The 23,544-nt window shown below is 35.2% G+C and overlaps 1 protein-coding gene across 6 annotated transcripts in view; it reads right to left on the bottom strand.

Moving 5' to 3' along the window:
* The window catches only part of Ipcef1 (interaction protein for cytohesin exchange factors 1), a 163,211-nt gene that overhangs the window by 124,619 nt on the left and 15,048 nt on the right, over window positions 1-23,544 (bottom strand). For 4 of the 6 annotated variants that reach the window (XM_058583187.1, XM_046456625.2, XM_046456622.2 and 1 more), the window contains exon 2: window positions 6,765-6,858. The exons of the other annotated variants lie outside the window; for them this stretch is intronic. The gene's annotated coding sequence lies outside the window, so the exon portion shown is untranslated. The remainder of the gene's footprint in view (window positions 1-6,764; window positions 6,859-23,544) is intronic. 6 annotated transcript variants of the gene reach the window in all.

Consider the following 23,544-nt stretch of genomic DNA (forward strand, 5'->3'; position numbering starts at 1 on the left):
GCCTCCGCAACTTTCAGGAGAGAAGGCTGTAAAGAAAGCGTAGTGTATTGTGGAAAGAAACCAGAACAGGGCAAGAAGAGCCAACAGTACAGTTTGCTCAGATCCTTTCTGAAATACTTCAAGGAAGGTTCCAAATTTAAATTTCTACCATTTAATTCAACTTACAAATCTGATCCAGAAGTCGTCAGCCTTCTTCTGAAAAGCCATAGGGATTTCATAGCAAACAAAAAATAAGGCATATTTCATGCTTACTTCAGAAATCCTAAGAAAAGATAATATTCCTTCTTGCAATGTCTATCTTTGCTGTTTAATAGGAAAAAAGTTATATTAACTAATAAAACTAGCTGTTACTTTGTGTGGCTTTGAGGTGAGTTTTACCTGAAAGTAGGGATATAACTAATCAATAATGCATGTTGAAGGATTGTAAAAGAATCATAAAAGCACCAGCCTCTGAGATAACACAATGGGGAGGTAACACACATTTGCAACTTCTAGATTATTCATAAGGCATCAATATCTGCATATGTCTTGATTTGTTGTCAGTTTTACAGTATGAGTTTGTTTGTTTGTTTTGTTTTAATTTAAAATAGGCATGAGTGGGTGTGATGTCTGCAACTCCAGAGCAGGTAGGCATTAAAAAATGGACCACAGAGTCTCCTGTGGCTCTCAGTTTACAAGTATAAATATGCACGTGATTAAAAAAAAAAAAGGAACTCCCCTACAAACACGCCCAGTCATCTTACATGAAGAAACTTTTGTAAAGGCAGATATGAGGAAGAGGTCAATGTTTGCTACAATAAGTTGTCTCTGTTAAACAACATGATTTCTAAAAAAGAAGAAAACTAACACCAAACTATTTTGTATTTAGTAGCCCCTCTCTGTCTTTCTGGGGAACTCTCCCTGAACTCTCTTACTGCCTTGAACTACCCATTACGTGGCCGCAGAAATCCCAAAACTTCTCATTATAGCCTTGCTACTGTCACAAATTTGGATATGTTTGCATAAGTAGAATCAATGTCTTTCCCCCATTCAATAGTAGCTGAGTCCACCATTTAATCCTTAGCACGGTACCTGAGATGTAAAAGGAGCTCACTAACAGATGTATAATGACACCTAGCTAACAAAACAAACCAACAATTCTTTCTGCTTTCACCCATCTTTCATTCAACCACCTACCTTCCTGCACAGAGAAGTTAGAGATTTTCATTATGTACGTTGTGGTTTGAATCTGGAATGCCCCACAAAAGCTCACATGTTGAAAGCATGGTTTCCCAGTGCACCAAGGTTCACAGGTGAGGTTTTTTAGGCAATAATTAGATCATGAGGGCTCAACCACATCAGTGGATTATTCCATTAAATGGATTAATATGGTGATAGCTGAAAGAACTACTGAAAGGCGAAACCTATTTGGAGGAAGTAGGTCACAGGGGGCGTGCCCCAGCCCCTTCACCTCTTTCTCTCTACTTTCTGGTTATTATGAACTGAGTGGCTTTCCTCCACCACACCCTTCTGCCATGAGGTTTCCTTGGAGCCTCTGGCTATGAGCTGAATTCCCTGAAAGTGTGAGTCAAAATAAGCTTTCCCTCCTTTAACTAGTTCTTGTCAGGTATTTTGGTCACAGCAACACAAAGTCAACTCACAAATATACCTGCCACTCTTTCTTTTGAAACCCAGTCCCTCCACCATGTTTGGGAGCTACCCTCCTCTCAGTTCTTCAGAGAAGGCATGTTTATTGTTCTTCTCTGTCCCCTATGTAATCCCTCTCTGCTCTTCCCCTTCAACCCATAATCATTCTTAAGTTCCACCCACCTTTTTAAAAAGTCCTTAGATCTCCTTTATTCATTGCTCATTTTTTAACTTTTCCAATCAAGCTCCGTGAAAGAAGTCTCCAGTTCTCACCATGTACACAGTTCTTCATGACCTGCAAGTGGACATTAGCTCAGCTGAACTGAGATATTCATATCAAAACTGCCAGGCATTGTCTTCTCCATTCAGTGGCACATTCCATTCCTTTCCTCCTAACCTCGAGGATCCCATCTTAATATTCCCTTAATATTCGGGATCCAACTTTCTCTCAGTCTTCTTTCAAACATTCTTCCGTCTCAGACTCCTTGCTCCCTCATCTCTTTTAATCCTTTTAATACTGGTGTTCCCTGGTCTCCTACTCATGTTTTCACCTTCTCATACGACATTTTATTTAACTATCACTAATACCTATATGTCTAAATCTACATTTGAATCACAATCACAAAACAAGCTCCAGAGCAAATTGCCCACTGACCATCCTTCAACACCATGTAGCATAGTTTCCTAAACAAATAAAAAGAAGGCGAAAAAAGTGCTCATCATCTTTCCTCACAAACTTGTTCTGAAAATGAATAACCCAATTTTAAAATGAGCAAAGGATCTGAAGACATTTCTCAAAAGTTTAGACATACAAATAGCCAACAGGTATATGAAAAAGTGATCAACATCACCAATCATCAGGGAAAGCAAATTAAAACTACAGTGAGATATCACTTCTCACCTGTTAGAATGGCTTATCAAAAAACAAAAAAAAAATTTTTCAAGTGTGGAGGAAGGTGTAGGGAAAAAAAGGAACACTTGTCTACTGTTGGTGGGAATGTAAATTAGTACATCTTTTTTTTTTTTTTTTTGGTGAACCTCTATATAGAACTGGAATACTACATATGACCTGCTGTAGAACTGCCATATGACCCAGCAATACCACTACAGAGCATACAGCCAACGGATGGGAAACCGGTATGTCAAAGAGATATCTGCCCTCCCAAGTCTGCAGCATGGTTCACAATACCCAAGTAGTGGAATCAAACTGAGTGTCCTCCAATGAATGGATAGATAAAGAAAATGTGATGTATATACACAATGAAATACTGTCTAGCCTTTAAAGGGGAGATTCTGTCATCTGCAACAACATGGACGAAGCTGAAGGATATTATGTTAAGTGAAATAAGCCAGGTTATTTTCACAGAAAAGCAAACACTGCATGATATCACTAATCTGTGGAATCAAATAAAGTCGAACTCAGAGAAGCAGAGAGTAAACAGTGGTCACCAGAGGCTGGGAACAAGGGGAGGGAGGATTGTGGAGATGGTGGCAATGGATAGAAAATTTCTATTAAGCAAGAAGAATCAACTGGATGAGCTCAAGAGACCCACTTACACCATGTTGGCCATAGTTAGTGACAATGACTTGCATACTTGAAAATTGCTCGGAGAGTAGATTTTAAGTGTTCTCATTACAAATAAATGGAATGTGAAGTAATACATATTTTAATTAACTTCAATTAGCTATTCCATATGTAAACAGATTTAAAAGCATCATGTTGTACACCATAAATATACACAATTTTATCTGGGAATTAAAAATAAAGAAAGAATAATTTTTAAGAACTTGTTCTCAGACCTCACGTTGACAACTGATACCACTGATCTACCCTGTCACCTAATCTGACATTTCCTTAATTTCTCCATTTTCCACATTATCACTAATTTGTATATTCCTTTCTAAATATTAAAAAAAAATGTACAATTAAGTAGGAAAAGTTTTCTTTCTTTCTGTTTTTTTTCCCATGGTGTTGGCACTGAACCCAAGGCATTGCACACTTAGGCAATCACTCTACCACTGATCCACAGCCCCAGCCCAATATGTCTTCTTTAAATTACTTTAAGTGTATATTTTTATTTACCTTGTATCAACAAATAGATAACATGCAAACCCCTTAGAGAATCTAAGGAAGAGTTAGATAGTATTTAAATTTAGATGTGTGTAAATTTTGCCTCTAGAATGTGTTAAAAAGCTAGAAAGGTCTATTCTATTGAATATCTGAAACATTTTCCTTCTCTATTTGCCTATATTACAGTATCTATTGAAGAAAGATGGTTTAGATTAATCCCAATTTGTTTTCAACCCAATCCCCATTCTAGGAAATGAGAAGATATAACTAAGATAGAGAGATAGAGATAGGGATAGAGATGGAGATGGAGATGGAGATATAGATAGATAGATAGATAGATAGATAGATCGATCATATATATATATATATATATATATATATATATATATATAACAAGAAACACTATGGAGCAAAACTTTATTTCCTGATTCTCTTTCTGCATCTGCACCCCAGGTCCTTTGCCACTTCACCTGATGCTTCCTTTGGCATTGAAAAAGGAGTTGACACTGCTTCTTGACTCATAATCACAGTATCATGTTCACTTGGACACTTTTTTACAAAGGATTTGATCTGATTTCATTTTCATCATAAAAAAACAAGTCCTTAGACTATTATTGGCTCCTCTTAGAGTTAAGAAACTAAGAATAGAGTTAGGGAGAAATGCTCAAAGTAAATGGCTAGGGAAAAATCAAACTCCATACTGTGTCTCTGTGCCCAGCAATTCTTCCGCATGTTGGAAAGATTAAAGAGATGGTCATAGGTCTACGAGTTTGAGCCAATCAATAGAACTACAAGGAATCTGCAAACTTATGTGTGCGCGCATGCACGTGCATTCCCAGCAAAGACGCTAGGGACAAATGAATCAAAGAAAAGGCCTATCTACCTGGAAAACCTTTTTCTGTTTTCTTATAATTTCTTTAAAACATCTCCTTCCTCTTGTGTTTCTTTCTCTAATCTTAGTACCCTAAGATTTCCTTGCCTCTTCTAACATTAAAGGAAAGTTCAGAAATGTGCTGATTACTGCTTCTCTTTGAATTTTCCCTATCTCTTGATCATCTCACCAGCTGATCTCAAGTCTTTACTCGAAAATTGTGACATTCTAAACAGCATTCATTTTTGTAAAAGGCAAAATGAGATAAGATCAAAGCCATGTAAAAACAAATTCTTCTTTTTTTTCTTTTTTTTTTTTAATTTTTTATTGTGGGTTGTTCAAAACATTACAAATTTCTTGACATATCATATTCCACACTTTGATTCTAGTGGGTTATGAACTCCCACCTTCACCCCATACACAGATTGCAGATTCACATCAGTTACACATCCATTGATTTACAAATTGCCATACTAGTGTCTGTTGTGCTCCGCTGCCTTTCCCATCATCCACCCTCCCCCCTCCCCACCTCTCCCCTCCCCTCCCCTCCTCTCTCTCTACCCCCTCCACTGTATAACCCTGAGGGTCTCCTTCCATTACCGTGCAATTTACCTTCTCTCTCCCTTTCCCTCCCACCTCTCATCCCTGTTAAATGTTAATCTTCTTCTCCTGTTCTTCGTCCCTACTCTGTTCTTAGTTACTTTCCTTATATCAAAGAAGACATTTGGCATTTGTTTTTTAGGGATTGGCTAGCTTCACTTAGCATAATCTGCTCTAATGCCATCCATTTCCCTGTAAATTCTATGATTTTGTCATTTTTTAATGCAGAGTAATACTCCATTGTGTATAAATGCCACATTTTTTTTATCCATTCGTCTATTGAAGGGCATCTAGGTTGGTTCCACAGTCTTGCTATTGTGAACTGTGCTGCTATGAACATCGATGTAGCAGTGTCCCTGTAGCATGCTCTTTTTAGGTCTTTAGGGAATAGACCAAGAAGGGGAATAGCTGGGTCAAATGGTGGCTCCATTCCCAGCTTTCCAAGAAATCTCCATACTGCTTTCCAAATTGGCTGCACCAATCTGCAGTCCCACCAGCAATGTACAAGTGTACCCTTTTCCCCACATCCTCGCCAGCACTTGTTGTTGTTTGACTTCCTAATGGCTGCCAATCTTACTGGAGTGAGATGGTATCTTAGGGTGGTTTTGATTTGCATTTCTCTGACAGCTAGAGATGTTGAGCATTTTTTCATGTACTTGTTGATTGACTGTATGTCCTCCTCTGTGAAGTGTCTGTTCAGGTCCTTGGCCCATTTGTTGATTGGGTTGTTTGTTCTCTTATTGTCTAATTTTTTGAGTTCTTTGTATACTCTGGATATTAGGGCTCTATCTGAAGTGTGAGGAGTAAAGATTTGTTCCCAGGATGTAGGCTCCCTATTTACCTCTCTTATTGTTTCTTTTGCTGAGAAAAAACTTCTTAGTTTCAGTAAGTCCCATTTGTTGATTCTAGTTATTAACTTTTGTGCTATGGGTGTCCTATTGAGGAATTTGGAGCCCGACCCCACCGACTGTAGATCGTAGCCAACTTTTTCTTCTATCAGACGGCGCGTCTCTGATTTGATATCAAGTTCCTTGATCCATTTTGAATTCACTTTTGTGCATGGCGAGAGAAAGGGATTCAGTTTCATTTTGTTGCATATGGATTTCCAGTTTTCCCAGCACCATTTGTTGAAGATGCTATCCTTCCTCCATTGCATGCTTTTAGCCCCTTTATCAAATATAAGATAGTTGTAGTTTTGTGGATTGGTTTCTGTGTCCTCTATTCTGTACCATTGGTCCACACGCCTGTTTTGGTACCAGTACCATGCTGAAAAACAAATTCTTGAGAGTGTTTTTTAATCCCTAAAGGTCTCAGGAATAATAAGCTTTCATAGAAATGTATGAAGACATGAATTGACAAGAACATACTTTATATACAGAGATATGAAAAATTGTGCTCCATATGTGTAATAAGAATTGTAATGTATTCCACTGTCATGTATTTTAAAAATAAAATCAATTAAAAATTTTTTTAAAAAAGAAATGGGTTCCTTTCCCTTCAGATCCCCATCTACCTTGAAATTGCGCCTTCAACAACTGTCTGTCTCCCTAAGGGACTGACACATGGAGAACGTGGGCAGTGAATGTTGTGGCTCACCCTTGCACCCTGAGCACTCAGTCGCCGTGATGCTCAGCCAATACTTCAGGACTGTTCTACGAGGCTGGAACAAATCACTTCCAAATACGACATCCTGCAGGGAAAGACGAAACATGGAAGCAATGTGGTAGAAATCAGACGATCTTCCAATTATGAAGCCAACAGTTTTCTCCAATAACAGCTGTGTTGTAATGTAAATAAACTGATCCCCAGCATGGAATTGGGTGAAAGGATTTTATTTTTAATATAGTTATAAAGCATAAGATAAGATGAAGAACGAGGACAAACAACTCCAAGTCTATATCTTCTGTGGCAAGGATCACAGATGGGAGCGGATCATATCCCCCATTGATGAAAATAGCACCCCAAGTCCCTTTTTTATCTATCTCAAACCCCATTTGAGCTCTGGAAGATTCCTTCCTCCTCCTTCTGGTGCCCTTAGTGGAGTGAGAAAGATTGCTAATTGACTCAAAGGTGAATTAAGTGAAGAAATAACTTCAGACCAGTAAACATATATTTTCATTTCAGATGCTTAGGTATAAACACAATCCATTTCCCCACCCACTTTCTCATCGTGTGTGAAAACTGCTCTACAATCTCTGATAAAAGAGTGTATTTTGTTGAAACAAGAGAGGGTTGTATACCCAAATGGATATGTATATTGGTCTTCAAATAAAGCCATCTTTTAAGCATCATGTTTTTGAAAGAATATATGTATGATCCCAGGATATTTTCATAAGATGTGTCTATACTCAACCACATGGATGTTATCTACAAAATTAGGATGAAGTCTATGTTCCAAGATGAAAAAGGGTAAAAAGATAAGGGAGCTGGATGTGTTAATGGATAATTGTCACAAATTTCCTCACACAGACGACCAGTTTCAAGAATTAGAATATATTTAGATATTAATAAAAATCCATATTGGAGATATATTTGCTATTTCAGAATGAATTTTGAATTTCACAATGTGTCTATTCATAATTATAAATTTCTATTAAGAGTAGACCATATCAGATTTATTTTTGTATTACCATGGAGCCAAATATACTGTCTTTTGATTAAGTATGTCAATTAGATGAAAGAATATTGCTGCCAGTTTGGAAATGTCAGAATATAGAATTTCATTTAATGGAATACTTCTGTGTATCAGTAATATTATACTAATATATTAGTAATGTTATGCTAGTATAACATTAACAAAATGAGTTAATAGTAACATTTGTGTGTATAGCACATAGCATATATTTTATAGAATTTTCATATATATTCAATCAATTAATTCCCAAAATAACCCTGTAAGGTAGACAAGTTTATAACTATATACCAGGAAAGGGTGGAGGAAACACTTCCAAACTATTTTTCCAAAACCAGAGAAGAAAATTATAAGAAAACAACATTATATGTAAATACTCCTCATACATACTAACAAAAAGTCTTAAAATATTAACAAGTAAAATCCAGTATCATATTAAAAGGCAACATATTCCAGAACGCAATTTTATTTTAACTTTGAAAACTAAAGATATAATTCTGCACACTGACAAAATAAAAGAGAATATGACGTGGGATCACCTTAGTAGATTCAGAAAAAAATAAATCTCAATGTTCATTCAAGATAAAATTGAAAAAAAAAATCAAAGCAAATTGTGAACAAGAGACTATCTTCAATTTGGAAAGTGTTGTCAGTTAGAGGCAACACCATGCTGAATGGTCAAAGACTGACCACTCATGTACCAGGTCAGCAACACCACAGGAAACTCACCCTTTCCATTGCTATTCACCACTGTTCTGATAGGCTGAGCTGGAGCAATAAAGCAAAATGAGTAAATAAAACATAAACATTATGGAGGAAGAAACCAGGGCTGGGTGTGCATCCCAGAGGTAGAATTCATGCCTAACATGCATGAGGTCCTGGGTTCAATCCTCAGAAGGTAGGTAGGATACTAAAACAAGTCTTCATAGACAGATTATGGACACAGAAAAATCCAAAGACACTTACAATCTACTTAACTAATAACTGAGAACCATATGGATCTTATCTACAAAATTAGGATGAAGTCCTAATAATAATAGTAATGAATAATAATAGTAATAAACAAATGGAAAATGATACTTCAAAAACAACTCATTAGAATATCACAAAAATTATACAATATTTATGGATAAGCCTAGCAAAATATTTAAAACCTTTATCTAAAAACTGCAAAGGACAGCTAAGAAAAATCAACAGATCTACAGCAATAGTTGACCAGAGTGGTCAAGAGAGTGTAACAGTGGAACAAGGGGATATGAACAGGGAATAGAATAGAAGGAAGAGTTCAGGAATAGATGCATATGTTCATGTTCAATTGATTTTTAACAAAAGCACCAAAGTAAATCATAAAGAGAGGAGAAGTCTTTTCAATACTGCTACTGGAGATCAGCTCATCAAAAGTGGCATTAATAAAATGAGCAAGCCACAGACTGGGAGAAAAGATTCACAAAACATATGAAATTCTTTATACACATACTGTGGCAAAGAACCTTATTCAGAATATAGAAACAATTTTACCAATTCAGTAATAAAGTGACAAATACACCATTTAAAAATGGGTGAATGACCTGAACAACACAAAAGATCTATGAATTGACAGTAAGCAACAAAATAGTGCTTAAATAGCAAACTATTAAGAAAATTTTTTAAAAAATGAGATACCAACTATAATCCAATATAGTGGAAAAGTTTTACAAGATGTTGGTAAGACACTGAACAAACAGAACTCTCACACATTTCTGATGGGAGTGTAAAAGGCTGTAGCTTTTTTTTTTTTTTTTTAATTTTTGATGGTTTTGATCACCTCATTTCTGTTCTTTACTGTCTAACCCAAAGAAAGGAAAACACATATCTACACATGTATATGAATATAAATGGCGTCCTTTTTTAAAAAGAGTCTCATGCTGGAAATGACTAAAATGCCCATCAACAGAAACAGATTAAGAAATTGTGATGTACTTATATGGTAGAAAATAAATAGGAACCACTACGGATCACTTATGCAACAATGTAAGTTAATCTCACACACGTTACACTGAATGAAAGACGTCAGACCCAGAAGAGTACCTGACAAGAGATGCCATTGACATCGGTTCTAGAACAGGCAGGACTCATCTGTGGAGAAGAAATCAGAGCAGCAGTTGCCTCTGGTGAGAGGAGAGGGTGGTTGTGCCGACAGCCAGGGGCGGAGGGGAAGCCATCCACCTTGTGACAGCATGGATTCCATAAACATGCATTTGCCAAAACTCAAAACCGAGGCACGTGTGACCTGTGCATTTCACTATATGAAGACCATACCTCAGTAAAGTACTTCCAAGCACAGAGAGCAAATACGTTTAAAAAGCAAAGAAATAAAATAGGGTAGAAGCACAACATAATGTGCTTCTAGTTTTAATGATCCATGTTTTCCATACAGCACGCACCCAGTGTCAATCATGGTTTCTTGCCCCATTTGGCTCATAAACCAAAGCCAACTTCATCATCCAACGTCCACAGGCCCCAACAGAGTCTGTCTCAAACAGGACTAAAGTTCCCAGGAACCTTCAAGGACATATCTGAGTATGTGTGATTTTTAGCCTTATGTGCTGACTTTAGAATCTACTTGAGGATAAACTATGATTCCACTGTTATTTTGCCTTCATTAGGTAATAACCAATAAACCCAAGACTAAATTCCTATCACATTATTCTTAGCCCTCTGGTTATAATCAGATGCACTAATAGCACTTGCATGAAGTGTATCAAATTCTTCCTAATCTCTTCCCTTCCCTCTCCCTACCAAAAAACGTGAGCTATTTATAAAACTCTCAGCCATCTTTTCATTTGGTTGTACTTATCTGGACTCAGAAGCCATGCATGGTAAATTTCAGACCTATAATTTGTGGCTTCCTGCTTCCAAGATTACCCCAGAGTCGTTCTCATGTGACTGTTTTTCTAGTTAAATATTTACATATATACACAGGGTACACAGGCAGTTCATATTTGACATGATTTAATAGCCACCTACATCTGTTTCTCATCATAACAAGACTGAAAAATGTGCCTACTAAACATATTTTAAATTTATTTGTCCAAAACATTGTTTCCATTCTCATTCTGAGACATTTTTTTCTGTGTACAGGAAATAGAACTTGACCTTTTTCCTTCTCAGAATCTTGGCTTCAGGAATCTCTCTTACTACCCATCTTTACTTTCCAAGCCCAATCAAAGCATGTGTCATGTCTTATTTTTAACAATGTGTGAGAAGCACAAAATTTGGGGGAAACAGGAAAGGGGGAATGACATTCTATTTAAATGAAAAAAATCTCCAAAAGCAATGACGGACTTCAGATTTGATGGTTCAAGGTTAACAAGAGTACAAATGAGTCCACTCCATCCCGAGGTCAAAATGCCTGGAGTCTGCTTCCGGCTCAAGCATGGCCTTTCCAAATATAAAAAAGAGAAAATTCTTGGCTTTTAAGAAGTCCTGTAATCACAAAATTACAAAAATCACAAAATTGCAATTGTGAAATCACAACTTACAACATGAATTCTCCCACTATCTAATAAAGGAGACCAGTGGTATTTTAGACTCTTATCTTTTTTTTTCCTAGAAATATAAAGCATAGTTAAATCATGAGAATATTCCATTCAGAACACTAATTTATAATAAGCTGATGTTGTCTGACTTTCAATTTTGTTTTGAGATTCAATCTACACATCTGTTTTCTTATGTTTATTCATGTGGTTTTCTAAGCAATAACAAAACAAAGTAAGAGAGAATGAAAACAAAAACAAAAAATTCCTGAGTGAATTATAAATCCTAGAAACTGACCATATTTCATTCTGTATCAAAGAAGAAAAAAAATCAAAGAAACAGTGGTTTTCAACTATTTCAACATGCATTTTACCAACTTGTGCCTAATTCAAGACCTTGCTGTGATTGTTCCTCATCCCTGTTTATCTTTCAGCCACTTCACAGCTCATTAGACTCCAAGAAAAAAGTAATTGGAGAAAATAAAAGGAGATGAGACTCCCATGAGTGCAGCCCCAAGGAAAAGCTTTGTTTTCAAGAAGCTTAGAGAACTCAGCTCTGAAAAAGACTTTGGTGCATCTGAGAATTGACACAATCCCTCATAGTCTTACTTTCCATGATGCTGACTGAAAAGGGTGACTGGGTTTTAGGCATTTTATCTTTGGACTTTCTAGTTTATGAAATAATATGAGGATGATTCAGTCAGCTATTTCGCCACCGTGACTAAAAGACCTGACCAGAGCAACTGTAGAGGAGAAAGTTTATGTGAGGCTCACAGTTTCAGAGGTCTTAGTCCATAAAAGGCTGGCTACATTCTTTGGGACTTGGAGTGAGGCAGAACATCGTGGTGGAAGAGTATGGGAATGGGAAGCAGCTCACATGATGATCAGAGACCAGAGAGAAGGAGACTCTACTCCCCAGATACAAAACATATACCCCATAGCCACGCCCCCAATGAACCCCTCCTCCAGCCACACCCCACCTGCCTCCAGTCACCACTCAGTTAATCCCATCAGGGGTCAACTCGATTATGGTTATGTTACGGCTATAACCTAATCATTTCTTCTCCAAACCTTCTTGCATTGTCACACATGTGAGCTTTTGGGGGACACCACATCTAAACCATAACAGAGGACTACTAAGTTGCATAGAATACTAGGAGAAGTATTTCTTGTAATATTTCAAGTATTTCTTGGCTACTACCTATTTATCCAACCAACAAAAATATATGTTTGTCTATTCCTCTCACACTCCCCCTCCCTACCCCACTATGAATCAGCTTCCTTATGTCAGAGAAAACATTCAGCATCTGGTTTGTTGGGATTGGCTAACTTCACTTAGCATTATCTTTTCTAACTCTGTCCATTTACCTGCAAATGCCATGATTTTGTTCTCTTTTATGGCTGAGTAATATTCCATTTTGTATATACGCCACATTTTTTTATCCATTCATCTATTGAAGGGCATCTAGGTTGGTTCCACAGTTTAGCTATTGTGCATTATGCTGCTATAAACATTGATGTGGCTGTGTCCCTGTAGTATGCTGTTTTTAAGTCCTTTGGGAATAGACCAAGAAGAGGGATAGCTGAATAGGGCAGAGAGGTGAGAGGGAAGGGAGGGAGCATGGGGTTAGAAATGATGGTGGAATGGGATGGACATTATTATCCAAAGTACATGTATGAAGACACGAATTGGTGTGAATATACTTTGTATACAACCAGAGATATAAAAAAAAATGTGCTTTATATGTGTAATAAGAATTGTGATGCATTCTGCTGTCACATATAAATAAAAAATTAATAAAGAATATATATGTACATGAATGAATGCTGCCTTCAGACCTCTGTTCTGATGCCTCCAGCATTTATGTTAGTGTTAGATGTAATTATAAATAAAACCTACAGATGATGCAAAAGATTTTTTACTCATGAATTTTTAGTACATAATACATAAAATTTCAGGAATATATGCATATTTAAATTTTTTTCTCAATCTTTGAAGAAGCAAAACATAATGAACATCAAAAAGACCCAAGGAATCTTACAAAATCTTATCAATGGTAAAGGAGGAAATAGTTCCCAATGTTTTTGAATGAAGGTCACAGATCCATGATACTAAAACTGGACATAAATACAAATACTGCAAAAAAGGCAAAATTGTAGATGAGTAAGTCTCGTGAATATAAATCCAAAAATTCTAAACAAAATATTGACAAGTTGAATTCTACAATATCTAAAAAGGATATTATATCATGATTATGTGGGCTTTATCCCAGGCTTAACATTTGGAAATCAATCAATATAAATCACCATATTAACAGAAAGAAGGGGAAATTACATAATCAAATCAATAGGAGCAAAACTGGCATTTGCCAAAATTTACAACATATTTATAATTAAAAAACAAACAAACAAAAAAAAACTCCAGGATACAAATAATAGAACTTCATCTTGTAAAAGGCCATCTACAAAAAAGTTTACAGCTAATATAACATTTCTGAAAATATATTCACCCCTTTGGTTGGGAGCAAGACAAAAGTTGTACTATTTCACTATTTCTATTATAGTATATTAGCAGTACTGGCCAATGTGATAAAGTAAGAAAAAGAAAGAAAGACTTCAAATTAGAAAAGGAAAAGCTAAAAAACAAAACTGGTCCAAAAGAAAACCTTAAATATAATTTTAAAAAGTAAAAATTGTGTAGAAAATTTCAACAAAGCTTCACAAAACTCTTAGAAGTAATCATTGAATTTGGCATGGTAAAAGAATAAAAGATTACTATAAAAATTCAATTATTTTTTCTATGTAGCAGCAAAAGAGTTAATTGGAAAATAATATTTTTAAAACAATGCCCTTTACAATATCGCCAAATGATATTTAGAGATAATTTTAACAGAAACAGACAAAATTTATATATTGAAAGCCACTCAACATTGCTGAGAGAAGGTCTAAAGAAGACCTACATAAAAGAAGAGATATACTATATCCATGGGACAGAAGACATTGTTCACATGTTAACTCTCCCCTATGTCTACTTTACTACTAATCATAATCTTTTCAGACATTTTTTATAGAAACTGACAAACTGATTTTAAAATTTTTAAGGAAATGCAAAGGATCTAGAATACAAAAAAAAATAAATAAATAACAAAGAAAAAGAAAGATGAAGGACCCACAGTACTTTCTATTTTGAAATTTACTGCAAAGTTAGGCAGCCAAGGCAATATATTGTTGGTACAAAGACAAGTGAGTCAGTGATATGAAATAAAGAAATAAAGTCATACAAGATTCAATTAATATATTCAATAAAGAAGCTGAATTAATTCAATTGGAAGTATAGTTTGTCAAATAGAGCTAGAAATTTGGATATTCACATGTAAAAAAAATTAGCCCTTATCTACTCCAGGAAAAAAAAAAGTTAATTTTAAATGTCACTCTATCTAAAATATAATGGAATTAAATTAAAAATAAACAATACAAATGTATCTATAAAATCCCTACATATTTGAAAACTAAAAACACTTCTAAATAACCCATAGGTTATCAAAGAATCAAACCAAAGATAAATTAGAAAGTATTTTGAATAGGATGAAAGTGAAACTAACATACCAAAATTTTTGTGGTGTACCTAATCAGTATTAAGGAGAAAATTTATAGCACAAAATGTTTATTTTAGAAAAGAAAGTCCGAAATCACCTCATAAAATTTCAACAGTGAAGTACAAAGTAATTTCCCCCTAAGATCATGACTAGGTAATGGTGCTCACTCTCACCACCTCAATTCAATATCGTACTCAAGGATCTAGCCAGTGTAATAAGGCAAGAAAAAAATGAAATAAAAATAATACATATTGGAAAGAACAAAGAAAACTGACTTTATTTGCAGATGACATGATCATTTCAATAGAACATCCCATGGACATTTTTTAAACTATTAAGAGTAAAATTGTGAAATTCAAGGTTTTGATTTTATTCCTATATTCTAACAACAAACAACTGGAACTGAAATGATAAGATCATATCTAAATAGCATCAAAAATATCTAATAGAAATCTGAGGAAAGATGTAAAATATCTGAATCCTAAAGGTATGAAATATTGCTAAATATTGCTAAGAGTTAAGAAGACTTAACTAAATGGACCAATATATCTTTTCCACGAGGTAGAAGATTCAATATTGTTCAGATGTCAATTCTCTGCAAATTGCTCTCTCAGTTCAATTCACAGCCAATCAAACCCTAACCCTAACCCTAACCCTAACCCTAAGGCTTTGATTTTTATACAAATTGACAGTCTGATTCTAATGTTTTTATGGCATATAAAAGACCTAGAGTAGGAAAAAAATAACTGTAAAACAATAATTATATCACTGATTCATACTTCAACACATAGCTACAGTAATCAAGAGAGCATGGCCTGACATCAGGTTAGACAAATAGATCAACAGAACAGAAAGTCCAGGAATAGACTCATACATATACGATTAATTGATTTTGACAAAGGTGGAAAAACAGCTCAGTAAAGGATGATCTTTCAACAAATAGTGCTGGAACAACTAGATGTAGATAGATACATACAAAAGTAGATAGATACCAATTTTTTTTACTTTGATTTGTATCTTGTATGTATGCAAAATTAACTCAAAATGGATCATATTTATATGTAAAATCTGTATTCATAAAACTTCTGAAAAAAAGATTTTATCAAAAATAAGAATTTCTTAAAGACACAATTAAGAAATTAAAAAGAGAAGGTACATTACGGAGAAAATACTTGCAAATCATTAAAATATGTGATACCGAGAATATATAGATATGTGATATTCAGAATATATAAAGACCCTTTAACCATAATAATAAAAACAACAATAAAAAATTGCAAAAGATGTAAACCAACACTTCATGAATGAAGACGAATGTCAAATGAGCATGTTTATTTGTAAATAGAGCATTGAAAAAAGAGCATTTGTCAATAGAACATAATATTAGTCAATAGAGCATTGAAAATTAAAGGCACAATGTTAACACTGCATAGCTATTATAATGGTTAAAATTGAAATGATAGCATTGACAAGGATACAGAGCAAATGCAATTCTCAAACAATACCTGTAGGAATATAAATGGTTTTAATCACTTTAGAGTATAATTTAGGAGTTTTTTAAAAACTTAAATGTATGGGGCTGGGGTTGTGGCTCAGTGATAGAGCACTTGCTTAGCCTGTGTGAGGTACTGGGTTCAATTTGCAGCACTACATATAAATAAATAAAGATCCATTGACAACTAAAAAATATATTTTAAAAACTTAAATGTAGATCTGTTACAACCCAGCCATTCTCCTAGATATTTACCGAAGAGAAATGAAATATAAACATATTCAAGGACTTGTACACAAATGCAGAATGCTTTATTTGCAATCACCAAAAATATGAAACCATTTAAACATCTATAACTGAATTGACAAATGATTCTCCTACAAGAGGATACTGCTCTACTGTGTAAATAAAGCAAATAAAAAGTAATAAAATACATACAACATATGAATGAATCTCCACATCATTATGATAAGTTAAATAAGGCAGACACAAAAACATACATAAAATCCTAGAAAGTGCAAACTCACTACAGCAATAGCGAGCAAATTAGTGGTTGCCTGAGGGTGTGGAAGTCAGGAAGGGTTGGAGAAGGGGGTTGTGTGCTCTCGACTGTGCTAACAGTTTCATGCATGCACACTTCTATCAAAACTGATCAAACTGAACACTTCAAAATGCCATTTATTTAAACATCAATTACACCCCAGTAATACTTTTAATTTTTAAAAATCAACATCCTAGTGAGAGTAGCTTCCATAAAACTGAGAAACAGAAAGAAGGAAGGTATAGATAGAAAGGGGTGAGTGGAGAGAGAGGGAAAGACCAGCCAGATGTTGGTGGGGACCCACCACAATACTTGTGGACTCAGAATGTGTTCAGGCAGCAATATGACCTTGTATTCAACACTCCTTGAGCAAGGTCAAGTCCACCTCTGGCCAAGTGGCTACATCTGGACATTTGAACCATGCTCACTCATGGATCTTTGTTTCAGAAAATGGGTGCTCCAACATGTTAGAGTTCTGATGCATTCTACTATGATGTATATGATCTAGCATTCTTTAACTGAACTTTTTATGTGCCATGAACCAAATTTTGCCATGAACCAAATTTCCTGAATTTTCTTAAAAATAATGGTGCCAATGACATAGACATGATATCAAGACTAAGGTAAATATCAATAGATTTTATTTGTTACAGCAGTTTCTGTTTCATAGGAAAATGGAGCAAAAAGTACAGAGAATTCCTATGTATCTTTTGGCCCCACACAAATACAGCCTCTCCCACTATCAAAATCCCCTATGAGAGTGGTACATTTGTTACAAACCATGATCTGCTTGACACATCATTAGGACCCAAAGAACATGTTTTATATCAGAGGTAATTTTTTGGTGTTGTGTATTCCATAGGTTTTGGCAAACATGTACTGACATGCATTTACCATCACAGATGAGTTTCACTGCCCTAAAACGCCTCTCTTCTCCAAAGTAGCCCCTTTGTTTTAGTCAGCTTTTCTGTCCCTGTGACCAAAAGATGGAAGAAGAACAATTTGGAGAAGAAGTTTATTTTGGCTCACGGTTTCAGAGGTTCAGTCCATGGTCGGCCAACTCCATAGATCTGAGTTCAAGGCGAGGCAGAATTCACAGCAGAGTGTGTGGCAGAGGAAAGCAGTTCAGGACATGGCAACCAGGAAGCAGAACAGAAAGAGGTCTGCTCATCAGCAATAAAATATACACTCCAAGGCATACCTCCAGGGACTTACTTCCTTCATCCACACCCTGCCTGCCTGTAGTTACCACCCGATCAATCCTCATTATTAATTAACTAATTAATGCACAGATTCAGTTACGACTCTCATAATAATCCATTTCACCTCAGAACGTTCCTGCATTGTTTCACACATGAGTTTTGGGAACACCTCCTACATAGACTTCAATATCCCTGACAACCACTTGTCTTTTACTGACTCCAGTGTTCTGCCTTTTCCAGAATGTCACATGGTTAGTGTTATAGAGTTTGTAGCCTTTTTATTTAGTAATATGCATTTACGGTTCCTCCATGTATTTTCATAGCCTGATAGCCCATTCCTTTACAATGCTGAATAATGTTCTACTGCCTGGATATACCCCAGTTTATGTAATTACCTGCTAAAGGACAATTTGGTTGCTTTCAAGTTTGAATGAAGTTACTATAAATATTTGTATCCAGGTTTTTGTGTAGAAATAAGTTTTTAATCATATGAGTACATAGCAAGGAATATAATACCTGGGTCATAAGGTAACAGTGTGTGTAGTTTTGTTGAGAAACTGCTAGACTGTGTTTCAAGCTGGTGGTTTTTACATTCCTACCAGCAAGGAACTGTGGTTCCTATTGCTCCATATCTTTGTCAGCATTTGGTGTTGTTAGTGCTTTGGATTTGGGCCAACAGTTCTTTATCAAATATATCTTTGGCAAATATTTTCTCTCAATCTGTGGTTTGTCTTCTCATGCTCTGGCAATGATTATATTTTAATGCAGCATATTTTGGAGATTTGTTATGTCTTCAGTTTGCCAAATTTATGTGTATATTAAAAAAAAATTAAAAATCAAAATATTACCAGAAGCACAAAATAACTATGTATGATAATTGCAATGTCATGTAGGCACTTACATCTAGAGAAAACACAGGAATGCATTTAGGTTCTTAGAAACTGATTAAGTTGTTTTATTGACATTATTGTTTAGTAAGTCAGATTTTTCCATGTGGTTTAGGTATCAAGATCACAGGGCATGGAGTAAATGAAAGATGGCAAGAATGAAAATAAAAGTATATTAGTTGATATTTTGCCCCTGTGCTCAGCAATTTTTCACATTTCAAAATTATGGAAACTTGAAAGTTTTCCTTTGTAAAGATTGTTGGGTTTTTTTTAAATTTTATTGGGAGCTTTGTGATGGATTTATGTTAAAATAAAACATCCCTGCCATTCCCAAGTTATACTGTCAAAGTTGTAAGCCGAAGGGGATGAAAATGTTCCATCTTAGACAAGAGCAGAAGTGTCAGATCTTCTTTCAAGTCATCTTCCTCACCACTCACTACTAATTGTGTGACCCTGAGCAAGTCCATCATTGTTCTACGCCTCCACAAAAGTAAAGGCTTGAGAAAAGTGGCTCTCTAAACATGAAGGCAGAACGGTTTTCACCCCAGGATCCCAGTTACCTAAGTCAACCAAGGGATCTGATAAGAAAAACCCTACTGAGCACGCTTCATACACCTTCCCTGGCTGCCTCAGCTGACAGGGGCCGTGTTTTGTTGGGGGCTCCGTTCTCTACTCTAGTGGAGCATCTTGTGATCCGTGGGAGACTCTTTGTGCTGCTTAAGATCCCTCCTCAGTTGCCTGTGCACAACCTTCTCCAATAAGGTTATGAACTCCTAAGGGACATGGCATGGTGTCACTCAATTTGTGATTATGATGGGACTTCTAATTCTTTCATATCTTTACCAGCAGCTACTTGTGTTTATGTGGAAGGGCTCAATATTCTTGTAGATATGAAAGAATATTGAGCCCCTCCACATACATTTTACATATATATATATGTAAATCTATTTATATACATACATATATATAAAATATATTTCTCTCAAAATGATAAAATTAAAAGGAAAAGAACCTTGGGATGAAAAATAGTCTCACACAGTAGTTACATTTTGAGTTGAACTTGAATACTGACATGAATCCATGCGAATGTTCATCTTGGATAAATCACCCTCTCTGCCTGAGTTTTCTCATATGTAATATATAACAAATATATATATATATATATATATATATATATATATATATATATATATATATATATATATATAACATAGAGTATTGTGAAGATCAAAGATAATCATATCAAATGTTTAGTCTATATTGATACATTTATCTACATTCTATAAATGTTACCATTATTCCCATGTTTAAAAAAAATCAGAAAAAGACTCACAAAATAATACTTGAGAATTTTGTAAAGAAGCAAAATAGTCAAGTACAAAACAAAACAAAAAATAAAAATAATAAATAAGTTCTGGGAGAGAGGAAAATCTTAAGAAACTTCTTTATACATATTCAAATCTAGATTTTTCTCCATGAAGAGATAGAAAATTTGGAGAAGGGTGCTATGTAGGCTTCTAAATATCGCATGCCTTTATTTTTCCCACTACATTTTTGTCCCTTGACAAGACAAAAACTGTGCTCAAAAAAATAACACTCAACAAGAAATAGGGAACCTATAAATTAAAAGCATTTAAAATATACTAACAATTACAATATATAAACTATACTTGAATTCTAAAAATCAAAAATAAATTGTATGAAACAAACTAGGGAGTTAGAATGCTTTAATATTATTAGGTTTTGTGTGTTTTTTTTTTTTAGACTTGATAATGGTACTGTGGTTATACTTTCTTAAAAGAGATACTAGTAAAACGAGAGAGAGAGAAAGAGAGAGAGAGAGAGAGAGAGAGAGAGAGAGACCAGCAGATTGGCCAACTCTGCATCCTTCACCTTGGGTGCCTGCTTGACCTCTTACTCTCAGCATCTGTAGCCCTTTGACTGGGGCTTCCCTAGGCCCCCAGAGCCCTACATATATGGCAGCCAAGGGGGACCAAAAATTTACCAGTTGCCCACTCCATTCCCACTCCAGCAGCGCTCAACCCATGACCCCTAAAGGTTAGTGAACACATAGCCCTGGTCCTGTGCCCGGTGTGGACAGGGAAGGAACTTCACAGGGGCAGGTGTTCTCTGCTGTCTCCAAGAATTCCCCAAAAGGATTAGGCCAGAGCTGGTGGGAACATGCTGTTGATTTCCTGCCCTTTTCTCCTTTGCCACTTTCCAAAAAATATTTCCAAATAAATGATTTGCATTCAAATCTTTATCTCAGGGTTTACTTCTGGGGGAACCCAAATTAAAACAGACGCATACTGTAATATCTTAAAATGAATTGACATGATGGCTGATTTCTTCTAACTCATGCAGAGAAAGGGGCAATGGAGAGAAGATTGATTATGTTGATAATTGTGAAGCTAAGAGATGGGTACTTTGGAACTTCATCTTATTATTTAATTTATATTTGTAAGTTTGTAATTTTCCATATTAGATTTTTTAAATGAATACTTTAACATCAAAATTTAAAATACAAAACAAATGCCATTTCAAACCAGCAGGGGCATATGACTTATTCAACTATGGACATCTGAAAGATAAATAATAAAGCTACCTTTCACAAAAATAAATTTCAGGTGAATTAAATATTATGAAATAAAATTGTTAAAAATAAATGTTGGAGAATTTGTTTCCTTTTGGAGATGAGAACATGTTTTCTAAATAATACACAAAAACAAAATTCCAAAAAGATTAGTGAATATGGACTATATAAAAAAAGGTTTTGTTTTGTTCTTTTCTGCACAGACAAAAATGATACCATATAAAGTCAAAAGACAAGTGATCAGCTGAGAAAACTATTTCAAAACATATGACAATGAGCTCATTTCCTTAATATATAAAGACCTCTTAGAAATCAGTTATAAAAGACCATTAAACCAATAGAAAATTTGACAAAGAACTTAAGAAGGCTGTTCATAGAAAAGAAACTCAAATGGCTCATGAGCATATGAAAAGATGGTCAACTTAATCACAAAGAAGGGGAAAGCAAAATATCAGTGGGATATAATTTTTAATTTTTCAGAAGGCAATTCTCAAAATATGTTCATAAAACAGTGATTAAATGAAAAAATCAAGATGCAGAACAGCAGATAAAAAATGCACCTTCACATATGTAAGACTCTATGTGAACATATATGTATTTCTGGGGCCAGTTGTCCCTTGATGTCTGCAGGGTCGATTCCAGGACCCCTCTTATACTAAAATCTACAAATGGTCAAATCTGTTGTATAAAATAGCCTATTTGCTTATAACTAAGGCACATCCTCAAATATGCTTTAAATCTAGATTACTTACAATATCTAAAGCAATGTAAATAGTTGTTACACTTATCATTTAATGAAAAAAAAAACAAAAATGAAGTCTATACATAGTAAGTACAGACACGTTTTTTAAATATTTTCTATCTGAAGTTGATTGAATTTCTGAATGTGGAACATGCAGATTTAGAGGGCCAACTGTATACAAATATGTATATCTCTGTGTACACTTAAATATCTTTTTGAATATCTGGCGGGACTGCAAATCAGCGCTACCACTATGGAAAGCAATATGGAGATTCCTCAGAAAACTTGGAATGAAACCACCATTTGGCCCAGTTATCCCACTCCTCAGCATATACCCAAAGGACTTAAAAGCAGCATACTATAGAGACGCGACCACATCAATGTTTATAGCAGCTCAATTCACAATAGCTAAGCTATGGAACCAACCTAGGTGCCCTTCAACAGATGAATAGATGAAGAAAATGTGGTACATATATACAATGGATTATGACTTAGCCATAAAGAAAAATGAAATTACGGCATTTGCTGGTAAATGGATGGAACTGGAGGTTATCATACTAAGTAAAATAAGCCAATTCCAAAAAACCAAAGGCAAAATGTTCTGTCTGATATGCAGATGCAAACTCACATTAAGCACATGGCAGGGATAGAAGTTCACTGGATTAGACAAAGGGGATTAGACAAGGCAAGGGGAGATGGGAATAAGAAAGACAGTAGAATGAATCCAACATAACTTTCCTATATTCATATATGACTATATGACCAGTGTAATTCTACAATGTATACAACCACAAAAATGGGAAGTTATACTCCATGTATGTAAGATATGTCAAAATACATTCTATTGTCATGTATAACCAAAAAGGACAAATGAAAAAAATTTAAAATACATATTATGGTTAAAGGCTGGCCAAGCTAAAAATGTTTCTACAGGAGGTTGATGGCCTCAGCATTGCCCAGTGCTGTCAAAAAAGGAGTTCCTTGGTTAACAATGGGGAAATGCTGCTTATCCAATTTCTCCAAAATTAGAGCTCTTCCCCACCTTAAAGATTTTCAATGCATGTTGGTATTAGAGGCCATCTTCCTCTCTTCTCTCTGCCACAGGATCATCCTGAGACTTCACTGAAGACTCTTCAGCCTTAGCATTCTCATGTGTAAAACAGAAAGAACTGAGGC

Source organism: Marmota monax, unplaced genomic scaffold (assembly GCF_021218885.2).
Source record: "Marmota monax isolate L192 unplaced genomic scaffold, Marmota_monax_Labrador192_F-V1.1 WCK01_AAM20220418_F8-fsc00164, whole genome shotgun sequence".
Classification (NCBI taxonomy): domain Eukaryota; kingdom Metazoa; phylum Chordata; class Mammalia; order Rodentia; family Sciuridae; genus Marmota; species Marmota monax.